General features: G+C 42.7%; 1 protein-coding gene and 1 long non-coding RNA gene across 5 annotated transcripts in view; one reads left to right on the top strand and one right to left on the bottom strand.

Moving 5' to 3' along the window:
• Positions 1-12,421, bottom strand: part of LOC144598752 (zinc finger Y-chromosomal protein-like) — a 32,083-nt gene extending 19,662 nt beyond the window's left edge. The window contains exons 1-4 of one of the 4 annotated variants that reach the window (XM_078409134.1): positions 11,800-12,421; positions 4,236-4,318; positions 2,153-2,185; positions 1,796-1,868 (exon numbers count right to left, since the gene is read on the bottom strand). The gene's annotated coding sequence lies outside the window, so the exon portion shown is untranslated. The remainder of the gene's footprint in view (positions 1-1,795; positions 1,869-2,152; positions 2,186-4,235; positions 4,319-11,799) is intronic. The other 3 variants (XM_078409132.1, XM_078409135.1, XM_078409133.1) reach the window with 3 other exon arrangements.
• Positions 12,422-17,390: 4,969 nt separating this feature from the next.
• Positions 17,391-20,093, top strand: LOC144598754 (uncharacterized). The gene is made up of 3 exons (XR_013547893.1): positions 17,391-17,433; positions 17,797-17,939; positions 19,954-20,093. It is a non-coding gene; the product is annotated as an uncharacterized LOC144598754 (long non-coding RNA).
• The last annotated feature ends 319 nt before the right edge of the window (positions 20,094-20,412 follow it).

Genomic DNA, 20,412 nt, shown 5'->3' with positions numbered 1-20,412 from the left:
GGTAGGCACAAAATGCGAGAGTAACTCAGCGGGTCAGGCAGCCTACCTATTCCTTCTCTCCAGAGATGCTGCTTTACCTGCTGAGTTACTCCAGCATTTTGTGCCTACCTTCGATTTACACCAGCATCTGCAGTTTTTTTCCTAACTATTTATTGGTTCTTTAACAATAAATATTTTGGCAAAATAAATATTTATTTCACCCATTTTTTCATATTTCTATTTGAGATTTAAATCATGAACGATGATTATTTACAAGATCTTTGGAATTTTGCTACATAAATGTGCTGCATAAATGTAAGTTGTTGTCTTCTTTACATTTAAAAAAAATTATTAACATTTTTAGAAAGAAAAGCTGACTCCAACCACAGATGTAGATATTAGAGAGATATTGGAGATAATTATTTTCTCCTTCAAGAAGTAACTTTAACATACCAATGTCAAAAGGTAGTTTAAAGCTGGTTCTGGAAGGAGGAAAGATAAGTAAGATAGACAGAAACATTTTGAAAACCCATTCTAGGACTTAGGGCGTTGGTAGGTGAAAGAATGTTTTAGGGCCAAGTTTTGAATAACCTCAAATTAATGGAGAACAGAATAAACAAATCTTGATGTAAAGTATAAGAAAATAACTGCAGATGCTGGTACAAATCGAAGGTATTTATTCACAAAATGCTGGAGTAACTCAGCAGGTCAGGCAGCATCTCTGGAGAGAAGGAATGGGTGACGTTTTGGGTCGAGACCCTTCTTCAGACTTCTTCAGTAAAGTATGCATGGATCAGGGTTTCAAACGAGTGGAGCCACAGTGACATTATTTCAGGGAGGTGAAGAAATGTGATATTAGTACTGTTGATGTCAGAGTTCACTCGGGATCAAATATGACATCAAAAATCTGAACAAACCACTTCGGTTTCATACAATTGCCAGAAAGAAGTATGGAGTCAATGAATAAGGAACAGAGATTCAGATGGGACCAGATATGATGGGTTTAATTTTCCGAATGTTTTCCTGGAGGAAGTTTCCCCCCCCCCCCCCCCCCCCTTTGTTAGAGGTGAGCAAAATCTGGTATATTATCAATTTGAGATCAAGACAGATAGTCAAACAAAACAGAATGTCCTCTGTTGAAACTAATATTACATTTCAAATGATGTTGATGTGCAATATTAGAAATAGAAGGGTCTAAGTACAAATTATTGGGGGGGAAAAGAGGTAATGTTTGGAACATGGGAAAAAAACTCACTGCTGGTGACTAAATATAGACAAGGATGGAACTAGGTCGTATGCAGCTAAGTGTAAAACACCTGGAGAGAGTGGATGTGGAGAGGATATTTCCACTAATGGGAAAGTCTAGGACCAGCAGCCATAGGCTCAGAATAAAAGGACATACTTTTACAAAGGAGATGAAGAGGCACTTTTTTAGTCAGAGGGTGGTGAATCTGTGGAATTCATTGCCAAAGAAGTCTGCAGAGGCCAAGTCAACGGATATTTTTAAGGCAGAGATTGATAGATTCCTGATTAATATGGGCGTCAGGGGTTATGGGGAGAAGGCAGGAGAATGAGGTTGAGAGGGAAAGAAAGATCAGCCATGATTGAATGGCAGAGCTGACTTGATGGGCCGAATGGCCTAATTGTGCTCCTTTAACTTATGAACTGACAAGAGAGGCACTATAGAAGGATGCAGTGTTCAACAGTATCAAAAGCTGAGAAGAATAAGGAAGAATAAATATACACAGGCACAAAAGCCATTTGCAGTCATACCTTCAAATTCAAATGATAAAAAATCTACATGGATGTGACTTACATAGCACCTTATTTGGAAAACATATTTGGAAGCCACATCTGCCTGCCCATCTTCAAATATTCATTGCTGAAAACTGTAGTTAAATAAAGAAGGCACATTTATTTGCCCCAATAACTGAAACATCATCCATTGGGCCTCAATAGATTTGTTTGGCCCTAAACAACAGACTGACTAGAATTTTTAACGATATAAGAATCGAGGTTAGCGCTCAGTGAATTCACCACAAATAATTATGCAATAAAAAACAATCAATGTAACCAAAATATATCTTTTCTTAACATGAAAAAAAACTTGTCTTTTGACTGAAACCACCATCTTAGTGTTTGACATTAAATGTTATTATAACATATTTCTTACCTCAGCCCGACCTTCCTTCAAACTTTCAATAAGCTGTCAAAGAAAGGAATTATAATTTACCAAGCCTGCAGATATATATCTATCTATCTTATCTTATCTATATACTAAAATTCTCGGTTTCTTTGTGTGTATATGTTTATGTGTATACCATGCCCCCTACACAGCCAAAACGGTACACAACAGCGTGACAATTTTAGGCCCACCCTACTCACCATTCCCACATGGTCTTGAATAAACCCACTTTTGTTACTTTTTAAAAACAATTTACCAAATAAACTTTAATAAATGCGCTCCCCCCCCCACCGGAGGACCAGCGCCAGTCCCCGGCGTGCCCCACGCCTGACCTTCCTCCCGTGGTGCAGCACAGCGGCAGAGGATCCACAAGATGGCCGTCCCCGCAGATCGCAGCCAAGCTGCAGGAGAGGCTTCGGCTCCATGCCCGGCCCGCAGGAGAAATGGGGCTGAGATCAGTGCCTTCTCCTTGTCCCCCCACCCCCCTTCCCCCCGCCCGCACACGGCCACGGGGGCACTCCTCACCCGGCAATGGGTCCACGGTTGGGCCAAGGGGGTGGAGGGAGAGGGGGTCAGGGAGGGGAGGACGGGGAGGGGAGGATGGGGAAGGGGTGCTGCACCAATGCAGGAGAGGTTTGGACCCAACAGGTCCACTTGGTCTAGTACTAAAACTCTCATCTTGTGCTTGTGGATAGATTTGTTCTCGAAATACAGCCAATGTACACGATAGCGCAACAATTTTAGGCCCACCCTACTCACCATTCCCCCGCGATCTCAATAAATCAAGTTTTGTTACTTTAATTTTTTTAAAAATAAACTTTAATAAACGCCCTCCCCCCCCCCCGCCGGGAGGACGGGCGCCTGTCCCGGCGTGCCCCACGCCTGACATTCTTCCCGTGGTGCAGCGCGGCAGCAGAGGGTCAAACAAGATAGCTATGCCGCTGCAGGAGAGGTTTCCACCTAACGGGTCCACGGCTCGCTCTGGCCGATGTTATGGACGCCAGGAGCCGAGGTGAGTGGCACCCTCTCCCCTTCCCTCCTCGCCTGCCCACGGCCCCGGGGGACACTCCCCGGCTGGCAACGGGTCCACGGATCGTCAGTTCGGGGAGGGTTTCCGGGCCCGCAGGAGGGACTTGCACCCAACGGGGTTTGCCACGCTCGCAGGAGAGGTTTGCAAGGAGGGTTGCCGGGCCCGCAGGAGAGTTTTGGATCAGTTGGGGGAGGGTTGCCGAGCCCACAGGAGAGATTTGGACCCAACGGGTCCACGCCCGTCTAGTGTAAATTAAAAAGCTAGATTTTCAAAAACATGTTTAATGACCAATGTGAATCCATGAAAGAAGTTTTGAGCCTGTCTTGTGCTTGGTCTTCTTACTTAAGAAAGGATTGTGTACCTTGGCACTGTTGGAAACAGATTTATGAACTGATTCCTTGCGTAAGGGACTGGAGTTAAATTTGTTTATGCTCTTTGGAGATTGGAAAGATGAGAGATGGTATAATTGGAACACATGTGAATCCGGGCTTCCAAAAGGCTTCAATATTCAAAAGACATACAGGTTTGTAGGCCAATTGACTTGGTAAAATTGTAAATTGCCTCTAGTGCGTGTAGGATAGTGTTAGTGTGCGGGGATCGCTGGTCGGCGAGGATTCGGTGGATCGAAAAGCCTGTTTCCATGCTGTATCTCTAAACTAAAACACAGTGAGAATACTTCCCTCAAGAGGTGGAGTCTAGAACTAGAGGATATAATCCCAGATACAGGGTTAACCAGTTACAATTAAAATGAAGAAGAATTTATTCTCTTGGAAATTTCTGAATGTTTCAACGCTTCTACGTTAAAGGCCTTTGAATGCTGATTCAATAAATATAATAATTGCTGAAATGGTTATATTTATTAGATTATAGCAGCCATGTGCATGGGGATCGGGTAGAAAAGTGAAGCTGATGCAGGATCAGCTCGACCACGAGTCATAGGCATGCCCATTCACGTTCTTTGCCCTGAATGTTCTCTTAAAAATATTTGCAGACTCTTCAGATTTATTATTTAAAAACACTCGTTCAGACTTAATTACTTACCTTTTAAATTGTTTTTTTCAGCATGTATGGATGTCGATCACCATTTGGACAGTCAGTTGGAAGCACCTAAATGAAGGAGCCACCTGGTTAAAAAAAAGGGTAGTAAAGTCAAATTTGATTTCATCTCTTCATGCCTCAAAATCTATACACTAAAGTGATTTGAACCACAGGAATCTCACTTACTCTACCTGAATTGGACCACATCATTCAAACGATCATAGAAACATACAAAGTAGGTGTAGGAGTAGGCCATTCGGCCCTCGAGCCAGCACCTCCACTCACTGTGATCATGGTTGATCATCCAGAAACAGTACCCTGATCCTGCCTTTTCCCCATATCCCTTGATTCTGTTAGCCCTAGAGCTATATCTAACTCTCTCTTGAATATATCCAGTGAATTGGCCTCCACTGCCTTCTGTGGCAGAGAATTTCACAGATTCACAACTCTCTGGCCTGTCCAATCCCTTAAGAATGTTATATATTTTTCTATAAGATCCCCTCTCAACCTTCTCAATTCCAGTGAATATAAGCCCAGTCGATCCATTCTTTCATATGTCAGTCCCGCCACCCTGGAAATTAACCTGGTGAACCTACACTGCATTCCCTCAATAGTAAGAATGTCCTTCCTCAAATTAGGAGACCAAAACTCTACACCATACTCCAGGTATGATCTCACCAGGGCCCTGTACAACTGCAGTAGGACCTCCTTGCTCCTTTACTTAAATCCTCTCGCTATGAAGGCAAACATGAATTTGCTTTTTTCACTGCCTGCTGTACCTGAATGCTTATTTTCAGTGACTGATGCACAAGGACACCCAGGTCTCATTGCACCTCCCCTTTTCCTAATATGACACTATTCAGATAATAATCTGCCTTCTTGTTCTTGCCACCAAAGTGGATAACCTCACATTTATCAAGTCAAGTCAAATTTATTTGTCACATACACATACACGATGTGCAGTGAAATGAAAGTGGCAATGCCTGCGGGTTGTGCACAAAAAAGAATTACAGTTACAGCATATAAATAAGTTAATAAGTTACTATTACTGTCGACAAAAATTTAGTCTCTGGGGTTGCAGAGTATAATCCACATTATACTGCATCTGCCCACTCACCCAACCTATCCAAGTCACCCTGCAGGCTCAGAACATCCTTATCGCAGCTCACACTGCCACCCAGCTTTGAGTAATCCGCAAACTTGGAGATGTTACATTTAATTCCTTTGTCTAAATCGTTAATGTTTATTGTAAATAACTGGGGTCCCAGCATTGACTCTTGCAGCACCCCAGTCACTGCCTGCCATTCGGAAAAGGGCCCGTTAATTTCTACTCTTTGCTTCCTGTCTGCCAACCAGTTCCCTATCCGTCAATACCCTACCCCCAATAACATGTGCTCTAATTTTGCACAATAATCTCTTGTGTGGGACCTGGTCAAAGGCTTTTTGAAAGTCCACATACACCACATTCACTGCTCTCCCTTATCCATTCTACTTGTTACATCCTCAAAAAATTCCAAAAGATTATTCAAGCATGATTTCTCCTTCATAAATCCATGCTGACTTTGACCGATCCTGTAACTGCTTTCCAAATGCGCTGATATTACATCTTTAATAATCGACTCAAATATCTTCCCCACTACTGATGTCAGACTAACTGGTTATAATTCTGTTTTCTCTCTCCCTCCTTTCTTTAAAAGTGGGGTTACATTAGCTATCCTCCAGTCCACAGGAATACAAGATAGCCTATATTTCAAAAATAATACATCACAACATACAAGGGACTCTGGCACTTCCATGAGTGAGAAAGGCTTTCTCGCTCGACAAGATGAATATATGTTAATGAATTGTAACAAAACATTCGTACGCATTCAGGTTGCCAGCAGGATTTCAAATAAAGATGAACTCTTTATGATGATTTAAAGGGTTTGATGTTAAATTCTGCACAACAAATAAGTATCCACAAAAATATATATAAATGTTAATAGTAATGTCAGGGAAAAAGAACCAATAAGAAGGACATAGTGAGATAATTTCTGACAAATGAAAATTCTCGTATTAAAGCGAAAGCTCTATTTAATGTTAATGTTCAGGAACTGACAGCAATTCTGTATTTAACAGATTTTAGCAATGAGGTAGTGTACTAATGTTTATTTTTGGTGGTATTAAGGGATAAATATTGATCAGTACACCAGTGAAAGGAACACTAGAATGTAATACAACCAAACGTTTTACATCCACTAGAGGGCAAACGGGCTTTAGTTTAATACTAGAAAAGGGTGGACCCGTTGGGCCCAAAACTCTCCTGCATTGGTCTAGCACCCCCCCCCCCCCCCATATCCCCTCCCTCCTCCCCTTCCTCATCCAGTCCATCCTCCCTTATCGACACGTAAGTACAGGTGCTCCTTAACTTACGATGGGGTTACGTTCCGAGAAACCCATCTGAAACCGAAAATATCATACGTCTAAATGCATTTAACCATCGCAAAGTCGAAATGTCGTAAGTCGGGGAGCATCTGTATTAGATCAACGGGAAGGCGCGGACCCGTTGGGTTCCCATTGTGACGTTGAACACGGTATTACTGCGCAGGCACGGTTGACAGGCAGATCAAGTGGAAAAGGTATTTATTAAAGTTTAAAAAGTGAATAACTTTTAAAATATAACCATTTGAACCGCAAGCCAATGGTGAGTAAAGTGGGCCTAAAATTGTTGCGCTTTCGTGTACCGTTTTGGCTGCATTTCGGGTTCGTACAAACAGCCAAACAAATACACATGAGAGTTTTAGTAATATATAGATTACATCCTATTTATAGTCAGCACCTTGGAAATACCCCCTTATCCTCTATTGAATTGTTCTAGAAATTCTAGTGCACCTTAAGCGATGCACTTAATGGTCCTTTTGGTTACTGGTCTTCCACTGACAACATCAATTGGACCTGAGAGAGAAGATAAACTATTAACTTAATCTGGCTAGCATCCTAGTCTGCCACTGTGGTAGAATGTATTTGCCCTGGAAATGCTCCACTGGTGATCCCAGGTACCAGATCCATGATAATCCTGCACAGATTGCCCGGAAAACTGTATCCTCCCAAGCACACTTGTTGCACAAATCATATTGTGATGCGAGAGTTAAGTTTCTGGGGTGACATAAAGCAGTTACTGCGTTTCACTCCAAGAAATTAATTTCAATTGCATTATGTTGAAAAAAACATGCAAATGAATATCAAGTCAACTGTATTTGAAGTTTCTGAAATATTCTATTTCTTTTATTTTTTAAATTCTCAGATATATTTCCTTATTAGAAAACTGATGTGCTTTTGACAAATTGATTTGTGCTTATCTGATATATTGCTGTGAATTAGTTCCTCCAAGTACTTTTACATATTAAACACTACGTTTTCCATGTGAATTTAAGCGTAAACTATTTTAAGTTGTCCTAATTTGGAGCATAATGTATAAACATAATGGTTTAACAAAATAATTTCCTTCACTGCACTGATTACTTAAAATCAGATGCATGATACATTTAAAAAAATCCATTTAATTTCATCGCAGAAAAAAGTGCGTGGTGGTGTAATTTGGTGAAAATAATAATTGTATTAAGAATAGGAGATTTGGGACTGCGAGACAGTAGGATTTGTGAGAATGAATTAGGAAACGTTTGGTCGCAGTTTAGATGTAAAAAAACGTTTGAAGAAAGTTACCTGGCATATACTTCAAAGCTCCATTGATTTCAACTGTGAACTGCAGGTTAGAAAGCCAAAGAGAAGGCTTTGTTAACTGTTCTACTAAATTCAGTTTAAGTTTGTTTCAAAGTGCTTTTGTGTTTTAAGTTAACTTTGATTTAGACTGTAAGGTAGTATTTTGGGCAAGACCTCAGCTCCACACGACCAGCTGCCCAGACATCTTGCAGACCTAGACCTCATTGACAGAACAAAGGGTTGGTGAGAGAGGCTCGCTACATGCAGTCCAAGTAAATGCACCATGCAAGGCATGCAGGAATTCCAGGTCAGCTGATCTACTCTGCAACAGGCAAAGGGGATAAGGGGGATGCGAGACCAATGCTGGAGAGTTTTGGGCCCTTTTCTAGTATTAACTTTGCCTGCAACTCTGCCACTGAGAAACAAGATAGGCAAATGGTTCAGGCGTGGGTCCCTGATCAAGCCATTCATCTGCCTTATCTTCTAGCTCCAATTGAAGGCCCAGACCATAAATGCCATCTTATCTGACAGTCTCCAAATGCCATCTGACTTGCTGAATGAGTGTTTATTTCAAACTTCCAGCATCAGAATATTCACTATCTTCTTCTGTGCAGAATTGCACAATTTTTTGTGTGTGATGGGCAAATTTCTTGTTGAACATGTAGGAAGATGGTATGGTGCTAGATGGCACTCTTGTTCCGGTATTCCCAACAGTAAGATTTACTTTTGGAAATGGCAATGATCATACAGAAAAATCTTTTGTTACCAACAGAGGGCATGCACATTCAGGTTTGACAGTACTTTTATTAAAACTTGAATTCTCAATACTGTAACAAGTGAACCACTGACAACCAGCATTTTAATATTGTGGACAAGTGTGTGTTTCAAGTGTTTTCAAGGGTTGCTTAAAACACAACATAAAATAGGATTGAACGTATTGAACTTGCTTTTGCCAAATTCTCGGCATTTGTTTTAAATTTTATCTTTATTGCACTCAAGACAACACGTCCTCACACCCAAATGAAAAAGGTGCTCAATGGACAGATTAAGTTTTGGGTCGGGGCTCCTATTCAGACTGAAGAAGGATTTCAACCCGAAACGTTGTTGAATTATTCACTCCACAGATGCAATCTGATCTGTTGAGTTCCTCCAACATTTAGTGTTTGCTCAAGTTTTCAGCACAATTATTGTCTAGTACCTTCATATTTTCTCACACCCAAACGATGTTCTCATGTTGATCTACGGAATCTGTATTTCTACTACTTCTATACGACTGAAAATCTGACATCAGGTGCTTGTAAAGATTCTGTTGTAATGCTCCCATGTGATCTGGAAGGCAGGGAGAACAGGCATGTATGTCTCTGATCAAACTATTGTGGCCAGGTGCATAGTCAGAAGTAGGAGATTGTGCATGATCGAAACAAGGGCAAATGTGCCAAGAGGAAAACAGCTCCATGAAAGGCAGATCAAAGAGCATAGACTGACAATAACGTGGCTGGTGTCACACAATGGGTGGGGGCTGAGATTGGCAAAAGCAATACTTTCTCTTAGGCATATAAAACTCCACTACTGGCAGATTGCTATCCCAAACATTAATCTTATATTTTCATTCTTCTCAATGTGTCTTTGTCACTTTTTATTCCAAGATGATAATACCATACAACCATGGGAAGTTAAAAATCAATGGAACCTATTGGGATCTCTTTGAATTCACAGAAAATATGCAGTCAAGTTCAGTAAATTGACCGAGGTATCCCATTTGTTATTTTAATATTTTATGAACCAAAATTTCTAATATGAGAATAATCCTTGGTTTCCCAACTTTCCTTGGTGTTTGTGTCTTCTTTGTTTCCCTGTAATTATTGTTCCTAAACATAGCTTTTTACATCTCCACAAGGTTTTATGCTCTGTATGCAGTCTCTTTTAGGGGATTAGTTTCAAAACGTTTTGATATTTGTTATGTCGGAGATGGCGTCTTGATATACTAGTGTGGTTAAGAGGAGTGAATGAGAATCAAAATTTGAGTTTACAATCAGTTCAATCATGATATCTTGCTCCTAATTCATATATATAACCAATATTTTGCCTACAAACGTTCATAATTACTCTTCTCAGATCTCGTGCTCCAAACCTGTTACTGCAACTCCGCTGTCCATTCCACTCCAATAGTCCTATGTATAACTCAATTGAAACTAAAGGCCTGCCACAAAATGGCAAATGATAAAAAATACACTGCCTGCTTTTGAGGTAAAAATCAATGTAAACTACAATAATTATGGCAAATAGGCCAAAAAGGATGCTAATTAATAAGGACAGTACCCTGTCCATGCTCTTGTGAGATGAGCTGCCTGACCCCGCGTTATTTGAGCACTTTGTGTTTGTTTTGTAAACCAGCGCCTGCAGTTCATTGTGTCTACATGTTCTGGAGGATCTCAACAGCACATCTCTGGGGAGAATGGACAAACGACGTTTCGAGTCGGGACCCTTTTTCCATACAAAACGAGGTTCAGAACCAGAGGGGAGGGGAGGGGAGGCATCCAACCCGCAATGGGATACATTAATGACATACGGCGTTTGCTTCATCGAAAGAGTGTCAAACCCACCAGGATATAATTTAATAGAACTGGGAAAACATTAGCACATCCTTGGCATGGACCCATATTTACAGTCACATGTCGGGGCGGCAAGTAATCCAGGTTCATGGGGTACAAATGTATGCAGATAGTCCCTCCTTTTTTAAACCTCGCTGGGTATGTGAGAGGAGGGCATGCAAAGTGTTGGAATGAAGACGGCGCTGCTTCCCCCGCCGGGCAGGGTCGCCGTCTTGCAATGAGAGGCAAGAGGTGTATGGCCCGTCCTCTTGCCGTTTATTCGCAGTGCGAATGGCCGCCGGAGCAAAGTGGCGCGCAAACGCCTGGCGCCCATTGACAGAAAGGAAGGGAGGAGGGCGAAAGGGCCGCCGTGACGACATATGTTGGGCAATGGCGGCCGGGGAGACTGGCGTCAGGCTCCGGAGCCGCCGACTGTCGGGAGAGCGGGCAGGAGCGATGGAGTCTGATTAAGGGTGTCGACCCGAAACCACCCATTCCTTCTCTTTAGAGATACTGCCTGTCCCGCTGTTACTCCAGCATTTTGTGTCTTATTTTCAGGAGCGATGGCCAGATGGCCTCCTCCTCCTGCACCTATTTTCTATGTTTAATCATTTTGCCTCTCTTTAAATCAGTAACTAATCCGTTGTTAAAAAAATCCTCCTCCCCGCAGCGCTAACCCCCTCTCCCTCTCCCCCTCCCTCCGAGACGACGGTCCCGCCCGCTCTTCTCCCCGACATCCGATGTGGGAGAGGACAAGAAGCTGAAGGTAAGGCGGGCGCGGGTTGGTTAGGTCCAACTCCGTGCTGCCCCTCAGTGAGAGAGAGAGAGAGAGCGGGAGAGAGAGAGATAGAGAGGGGAGGGAGGGAAGGGGGAGAGACAACGCTCGCCGCCAAGATGGCGCCCGGCGCCAGCCCTGCCCCCAACCGCCGACATTTTGTCTCCGCCGTCGGCCACACAAAACGCCTTCGCCGCAGCGGCTGCAGCTCTCCACCGCCCACACTCATCTCAAAACAAACAGAATACACCGGCCTCGTTGACGCCATCGCCGTAACATAACAATGTATAATACAATATTCCCCCCATCGTGTTTTGATTATATCTACGGTGCGGCCTAAACCTCGGCCCGAGGCGAAGCGCTTGGCTGCTAGTCTGGCCCCTTGAGGCCTAACTGCGGCCTCCTTGAGGCCTACCAGCCGCCATTGTCCAGCGGCGGGAGCCGGGCGGAGAGGCGAGCGACAGTGGCCGGGATGGCGGCCGAGCGGCGCCTTTGCCCTTACCTGGCGATCGCGTCGGGCGGGCGGAGGTCGATAGCGGGGGTCCGTGTCGACTCCTTCCCGGGCTTGGGTTTAGGCTGAGCCTTTCCTGGCTGGGCCGAGCGCTGGCGGGCCGGGCTGGGCCTAGCGCTGCCAATCAGGCTTTGTTGTTTGATGGCTGCGGGGAGGAGGAGGAGGAGGAGCTCCGACTCTGCTCGGCTCCTCGCTGCCGCCGCCGTCGTAATACGTAACGTCAGAGTCTAACCCCAAGGAAAATGCGGAAGAAGCAAGTGCGCTCAGGCCACAAGTGGGGGGGAGAGAGAGAGACCCCAGCCTGCCCCGGCTTCAGCCTCTTCATTGTGGGGCGCTGCCAAACCCAGCCCGCCGCTCGGCCTCCGACCCTTCGTACACTCTCGGCCGCTTTTAAACGGTTGTTCTGGGACTAACAAAGTCCAAAGTAGGAAGAAGGCGAAGCAGCCCGTCGGCAATGGGCTCGGCCGTCGGAGGCCGGGCTGGCGCTGAAACCACCGGTGCCAGGCCGCCCTAGTCACCGGCTGTGCCAGTCCCATCGCATTGAGCCCGCATCCAAATGTTCCCCAAACCTCTAAAGCCGGCCGGGCTAGGGGTAAAATAATCGCTGGTGGTCTCTCAGCGAGTTGCTGCATCTTTCAGTGTATTTTTTCTCCCTCCCCCCCCCCCCCCCCCTTTTCAGAATCGTTTTTTCCCCCCGCAGCAATTTGGATTGAGCTTCATCTTTCCCAACCTGACCCGCCATTTCCCATTCGCTGTCAACCATTTTGCAAAGTATTATTTATTTGTTGTAATAAAACAGTGTTGGGGGAACTCGGCGGGACGGGCAGCATCTGTGGAGGGGATAGACAGTCGACGGTTCGGGTCGGGACCCAACATTGCATTTTACACAAGATTCCAGCATCTGCAGTTCCGTGTGTGTCTATGTTACATTTTAGTTTTGCTCTCAGCCTCGTCTGGCTGTGTTTTCTTGAAGTGAGAAGGGCAACGCCCCCGATGGTTTCCACTCAGCCACACACACACTCCTTTTTCTTGCACATCACGAGTGAGGGACGTACATATAGGTTTATGGTGAGGGAATCCTGAGGGGCAACTTTTTCTGCACATAGGGTGGTGGGTATATGGACGAGTTGCCAGAGGATGTAGTTGAGGCAAGTATAACATTTATGAATGCATAAATGAATAGGTTTATTGGCCAAGTATGTGCATATGGAAGGAATGTGCCTGGGTGCTCTGCTCACAAATGACAACACAAACATACAGTTAACAATTAAGAATAAAGCATAAACACATCAAAACAATAAGGATACAACATTACGGTCTAAACATGTGGGTGAAAATAAACCAGAGCAAAAAAGAAACGACAAACTTTGGTTATCGAGTAGAACTACCACTTGTGGGAAAAAACTTTTTATGTCGGGCTGTGGCTGCTTTGACATTAATATTTAAAAGATATTTGGACAGGTTCATGGATTGGAAAGGTTTCGAGGGATTTGGGCCAAATGCAGGTGGGTGAGACTGCTGTCATAGAGAGACACAGAGTGGAAACAGGCCTTTTGGCCCAACTTGACCGCACCGGCCAACATGCTGGCGTTTGGTCCATATCCCTCCAAACCTGTCCTTGTGTAGATGGGCATCTTGGTTGGCAAGGACAAGTTGGGCTATCTATGTTCTGTGACTATTTGCTTGTGGCCACCCAGAGATTTTCATTAGCATGGGGTGTCATGACAAGGGCATCGAATTTGCAACATGATTTTTTTGGTTCTTTTGCAGGTGTTCAATGGACAGAAGCTGATGCTTATACATTGGGTGGGAGGAGAGCTGATGTATGGAGATCCCATTTACCCAGAGTGGCTATATTGAAGCTCAGTATAGCATAAGAAACTAGATTGGAGAGGTCCAAATACAATTGTGGGATGAGTGGGTGAAGGGAGTAAAGTGCATAGTTCAAGGGGATACTGTATGGAGCAACATGTTTTGAAATGTAGAGATAGTACCTGAAAGAGGTACACACTTGGATGTTTTCTAATAAGTTATCAAAATGTGAATTCTGCTGGAAATGTGGAAAAAACCCCATAATGTTGGAAACACTTGGCAGACCAGATAACATTTGCAGAATGAGGAAATATTATGTTTCATGTTGATAGTCTTTGATTGAAACTGGAAATACATCCACTAAGCAGATTTTACCATCCAGAAGAATGGGAGATGAAGAACCCAGGGTATCCTGAGGTTGGAAGGGTAGATTCATTCACAAAAGCAAGCATTGATAGTGCAAATATCCAACGTGTATATGTGGCAGCAGTGACAGACTGAAATTATCTAATGAATTCTGGAAAGCAGAAGTTGTTTTAACTCATGGTGGAATCTGGAAGGCTACATAACATGCTAATGAGAAGTATTTCTTTTCCTCCAGCAGGGTGATTTTAATTTATCTTCACATTTCAGATGAAATTTGCTGAACTTTATTGCTGAATAAGATGCCAATCATTATTGATTTCTTTTGTGCGGGAGGGCTTAATTTGAATGAATAATAAATCATTCTATAATGTTAACCCCCCCCCACCAAGTTCCAGAAGGGCCATAAAGGAGTTAATTGCTTTTCTTTGGCATGAAAATATTCTCATTGGAGTTACGGAGCAGTCTCTCATGGAAAAGCAAAGTAAAAAAATCACTGGTGCTACAAATTTGATTCTAGATCCAGGGAGGTATATAATAAGTCATGGCAAACTGGATAGAGACCTTGTCTCTCAAAGGGTTGGATGATTGCCTAAAAAAATGACTGCAAGGTCTTTTATCTGTATTAAAACCATCGTATAGCCAATATTTGTATTGATGTATTGTATTGAAATAATTGATGTTCATGTTGACGCTTGAAAGTTAATGAGGTTACCTCCAGGGTTCAACAAGCAATACATGTTTTAATGCCATGGTGTATGTACAGTGTTGATTTCATGAGATAAATAAAATAATGACAGCAACTCTACCACTGCGCACTGTGTTAATTATAGCTGATCTATTTGTAGGTAGTGCATGTTCAGGGAGATAAATGGGAAAGAAAATTGCATTGCTATTTACTGTGGGAAACAGAAAAAAAAACATGGTATTAAAGGAATTAAAATGTCATTGAATTTGAAATTTTCAGGTAACTATCTTTTTTGGTTGGTCTCAGAACTTCCCAGTTCTGAGGAAAGGTGATCATTTATTTTTTTGTTTTATTTATTTCCAGCATCTGCAGGGTCTCGACCCGAAACGTCACACATTCCTTCTCTGCAGAGGTGCTGCCTGTCCCCCTGAATTACTCCAGCATTTTGTGTCTACCGTTGCTTTTCAAAGACTTGAGTTGTAGCCTGACTAGGTTTCCAAATCCTCTGAGGAGGATTTGGAAACAACAACAAATGCATTACGTAGTCAAAGACAAAAGAGAATATAGAAAATGGACTCGAACACAAGAAACTGCAGACGTTGGAACCTTGAGCAAAGAAAAGTGCTGGAGCAACTCAGCAGATCAGGCAGATCTGTGGAGTGAAAGGACAAACGATGTTTCAGATAGACAGAAAGAGTCCTAACCTGAAACATGGTCAGTTCATTTCCTCCACAGTTGCTGCCTCTTCTGCTGAGTTCCTCCAGCTCTTTGATTTTTGGGGATGAGAAAATGTTGAGTGCAAGGGTAGAGATATAATTGTGGAACACATGTTTATGGGTTGATGTAACTGGAAGTGAGATTCCAGTGAGATTCACAGCAAGACTACTATGGTGTGGATGTGAAGATTTGCCTAGGGGCATGAAATTGGCCAGCGTTTAGGACAACCTTATTAAAAAGGATCCTTACGAATACAGTGCTAAAGCAATAATTTTACTTGCATAATAACATAGAAGGCCCAACAACCCTTCCCAATAACCCACTTTCCTGCCTGATTCCACATTTTCTGAACCCCTTACTATCCAGACTCCATTAATATTGAATGTACATAATGTGTGCATTTTATTACGTACCAGCTGGTGTATTATGGCCATTCAAAACACCACTTTAAGAACATCAAAGGCTGAGTCAGCATTTAGAGATTTACTGGAACAGTAGCAGGCTTGAAAGACAAAAGCTATGCAGAATGAGTGCTGAATTTGGAATTAACTGCCGTAATGGGTAGAAGCAGATTCAGCAGAGAATTAGATAAATATTTGCAACGGGAAAAACAATTTAGAAGACTTTGATTGACACCACTGTTACAGAGCTAGGTCAAAAACACTGGGCCAACTGACCTCCCTCTGAGTTTTGTGATTCTACGTGACACATTCCTTCTAAAACTACACTTAAAACTAGAAATATTGTAATTTCTCCAACTAAAGAAATAATAGAAGGGTTAAAACTGCAAAGTTACATTCAGGTGATGGACTAAGCAGAAACGAGAGAACTTTACAATGCTCAGAGAATGAAAAGATCCATTGAAAGCAAGAGAAGCAAACTCTTCCTTACTCCCACACATAGTTCTGGAAAGACACAACAAAAGAACAATGCACCCATTTGCAAGCAATTAAAAACATTTTAAAAATCTGTGAACTAAGCTCAAATTGATATCTATTAGGACCGAGATGAGAAAACATTTCTTCACACAGAGAGTGGTGAGTCTGTGGAATTCTCTGCCACAGAAGGTAGTTGAGGCCAGTTCATTGGCTATATTTAAGAGGGAGTTAGATGTGGCCCTTTTTGCTAAAGGGATCAGGGGGTATGGAGAGAAGGCAGGTACAGGCTACTGAGCTGAATGATCAGCCATGATCATATTGAATGGCGGTGCAGGCTCGAAGGGCCGAATGGCCTACTCCTGCACCTATTTTCTATGTTTCTAACACATAGAGAAAAGCTAAATAGCATTGACTAACTGAACCAAGATCCAAGAGGACAAAGGCCATTCTTAATTTAAGAACACTCAAGGACACAAGTAGTGGTTAAAAGGGTTGCAATGGAAAAAACAGTTCCAATGAGAAACTCCCAAATTGTCCTGCAGGGGATTTACTCTGGAAGTGGATTAGCATTTTTATAAGGAGACACAATGTTATAACCTGGAGCAAAAAATAAACTACTGGAGCAACTCAGCAGGTCAAGCAGTATCTCTAGACAGAGAGAGGAGGTCTGAACAAGGGTCTCAACCCGAAACGTCACCCATTCCTTTTCTCCAGAGATGCTGCCTGTCCCGCTGAGTTACTCCAGCTTTTTATGTCTATCTAGAGACAGAGAGATGGTCAATACTTTTGAGTCAAGACCCTGCATCAGAACTCTCAATTTTACTATTGTTATATTATTTATTTGCAACAGTTTGCAAATAATTTTTGACTGGTAGGGATACAAAACAATTTCTATCTACAACATTGATAGAAACAGATCAATCTTCCAAGTGCACCATCTGTTTTGTCTCACATTATTCGTTAACTGTTACAAGTGCAAACAGAAGCCCATTGACTTTTTTTTAGAAAAACAAATATAAGATTGATTTCAGAGGGAACTTTCCAGTCACAAATAGGTTAAATTACCAGGCCTTCCAAGAGGTGTCTTGTCTATTTAACTTTCACTTGCTTTTACAGATGCTTCCCGACTTACGATGCTTCGACTTACGATATTTCGGCATTACGATGGTGCGAACGCTGGGCAACGGCAGCGAGCCGCAGCTTGCTTCCGGCCACGTGATCAGGCATATTAAATGCATTTCGACTTACGATATTTTCGGTTTACAATGGGTTTATCGGAACGTAATCCCATCATAAGTTGAGGAGCACCTGTATTTAATTGCAAATAGAACATTCATACCGATTAAACATTTTAGCACATCTTACGCAATAGATTGGTATAATTTAATGGCATTGGTAGGATAATCGATTGTCAAAACCTGTTAATATAAATTTAAAACAGGAAAATTTTCATAATTTACCTTAAATCAGCAAAAATAAATTGTGCAAAGGACGTTGGAGGTAATTCTTAATCAGAATTTTTGTTTGTAGCTGTCCACCGGATAAGGATTTGATTCAGAAGAATGGACTCTGACGCTTCGTCAATGTGAAAAGAAACGGCATTTCAGGAATATAGGTCCATTGGCATCCATTTAGAATAAAATACTTCTCGCAACTCAAGGTTCCGTCAACAGGTTCGTCAATGCACCTGTGTAGGTCCAATTTTTTAATTTCATGCTTCCTGATTACCTCAAAGTTTTACATTCAACAATCTGCACAAGGTAAAAAGTATTTTCCTAGATTTTGCTGTTGGCTACCAACAAATTATTACAAAATGTTGATACTGCATGTTAATGCAATCTCAAAGGTTGACTGGCTATTCTGTATCGTTCCTTTTGAGAGATTTCTCTCTTCCCTTTTATTGCTTGCTGACACAAATATTTCCAAAGCCACAAGATATCTTTGGAACTTCATCCATTGGCTGTTTTTGAGGTCCGAGCCTGGATACCAAGCACTGATGGTGGAAGTTTAAGTTAATGCTGTAGATAGACCTAGACAGACACAAGGGCGGCACGGTGGCGCAGCGGTAGAGTTGCTGCCTTACAGCGAATGCAGCGCCGGAGACTCAGGTTCGATCCCGACTACGGGCGCCGTCTGTACGGAGTTTGTACGTTCTCCCCGTGACCCGCGTGGGTTTTCTCCGAGATCTTCGGTTTCCTCCCACACTCCAAAGACGTACAGGTATGTAGGTTAATTGTCTGGGTAAATGTAAAAAAAATTGTCCCTAGTGTGTGTAGGATAGTGTTAATGTGTGGGGATCGCTGGGCGGTGCGGACTCGGTGGGAGAAAAGGAATGTGATGTTTCGGGTTGAAATTTTGATTCCTTTGATTCTCAGTCTGAATTAGGGTCTTGACCTGAAACGCCTCCTATTCCTTTTCTCCAGAGATGTTGCCTGACCCGCTGAGATACTCTAGCATTTTGTGTGTATCTTCGGTGTGAACTAGCATCTGTAGTTCCTTTCTACACTTTAAGTTAATGTCATCTGATCACTTTATGTACTCGACCAAAGCATGAATTCAATAGGTGCTTCAAATAGTCAAACAGCACAGAAACAGACTCTTCAGAACCAACTGTGTACGTCGACCAAGGTGCCCCATCTACACTAGTCCCACCTGCCTGCATTTGGCCCATATCCCTCTAAACCTTTCCTATGGATCTGTCCAAATGTCTTTTAAATATTGTTATAGTGCCTGCCTCAACTAACCCCCCCCCCCCCCCCCTCATATTAATCCTATGTCCTCTGGTTCTTCATTCCCCTACTCTGTGTAAAACACACTGTGCATTTGCCTTATCTATGCGCATCATCTTATACACCTCTATAAGATCATCCCTCATCCTCCTGCACTCCAAGGTATGAAGTCTTATAATGAGCATGAGACTGACATTCAAAAGTTAATCATGGCTGTTCTGTGCTGGGAACACATCCACAACATAAATCTTTCACATTGGAACCTTATAGACAACTGACAAAACAGATTTTCATCCCACTGGATTTCAATCAAAATCCCACACATTAAATGAAAATAGTAAATTATTCAATACTCAAGTGAATTAGCAGCTGGAACCTGTGTCCAGGTTGAAGCCAGTTCACTGAATTCATGCAAGAAATATAAAATAATTGTAAGACAAACCTGGTATTCTGTAAAAATGGCATAGGAACAAGCCCTTCAGCCCACAATTTCTGAGCCGAGCACGATGCCAAGTCTGAAGAAGGGTCTCGACCCGAAACGTCACCCATTCCTTCTCTCCTGAGATGCTGCCTAACCTGCTGAGTCACTCCAGCATTTTGTGAATAAATACCTTCAATTTGTACCGGCATCTGCAGTTATTTTCTTACACTATGATGCCAAGACCAACCTTTATCAGCCTGCACATAATCCATATCCTTCATTCTGTGCATATCCATGTTTATTCCAAAGTTTCTTCAATGCCACAATCGCATCCCCTCCACCACCACACTTGGTAGTGCATTCCCGGCACACACCACCCTCCTTGTAAAAAAAAAACTTGTCCCGCACATCTCCCTTAAACTTTGCCCCTCTTACATTAAAACTATGCCCTCTAGTATTTGATATTTCCATCCCGAGAAATAGTGTCTGCCTGTCTACCCGATCTATGCCTCTTGTAATTTTATATTCTCTTATCAGGTATCTGCAATCTCCAGCGTTCCAGTGAAAACAATCCATGTCAGTCCAACATCTGCCTGTAACTAATATCCCCTAATCCTGGCATCATTCTAGTAAACCTTCTCTGCATCCTTTCCAAAGCCTGGACATCCTTCCTGTAATGGACCAACCAGAACTGCATGCAATACTCCAAATACGGCCTAACCAAAGTCTTATTAGCTGCATCGTGACTTTTGAGTTGTCATCACGACTTTCAAGATGAGTGTGTAAAGGCAAGATTAAATAGATCGTATTGCTTTCTTAATCCGAATCCATCATTATTTTTCCCCCCATCAATTTTTCTCTTGTATTACAATAAAAAAAATACAGTAGTGGATTTTTAAAATGCAGAATGTTCTATTTAGATCTGTGTCAATGCAGCCCGATTGTGCACGTCGGGTTGATTGCATTAGTCGAAACAGAGTGGACCACGTGAAAGTT

The sequence above is a fragment of the Rhinoraja longicauda genome, chromosome 12 (genome assembly GCF_053455715.1).
Source record: "Rhinoraja longicauda isolate Sanriku21f chromosome 12, sRhiLon1.1, whole genome shotgun sequence".
Taxonomy (NCBI): Eukaryota; Metazoa; Chordata; class Chondrichthyes; order Rajiformes; family Arhynchobatidae; genus Rhinoraja; species Rhinoraja longicauda.
The sequence above is the reverse complement of the archived record's forward strand: the minus strand, read 5'-3'. Positions and strand labels throughout refer to the sequence as shown.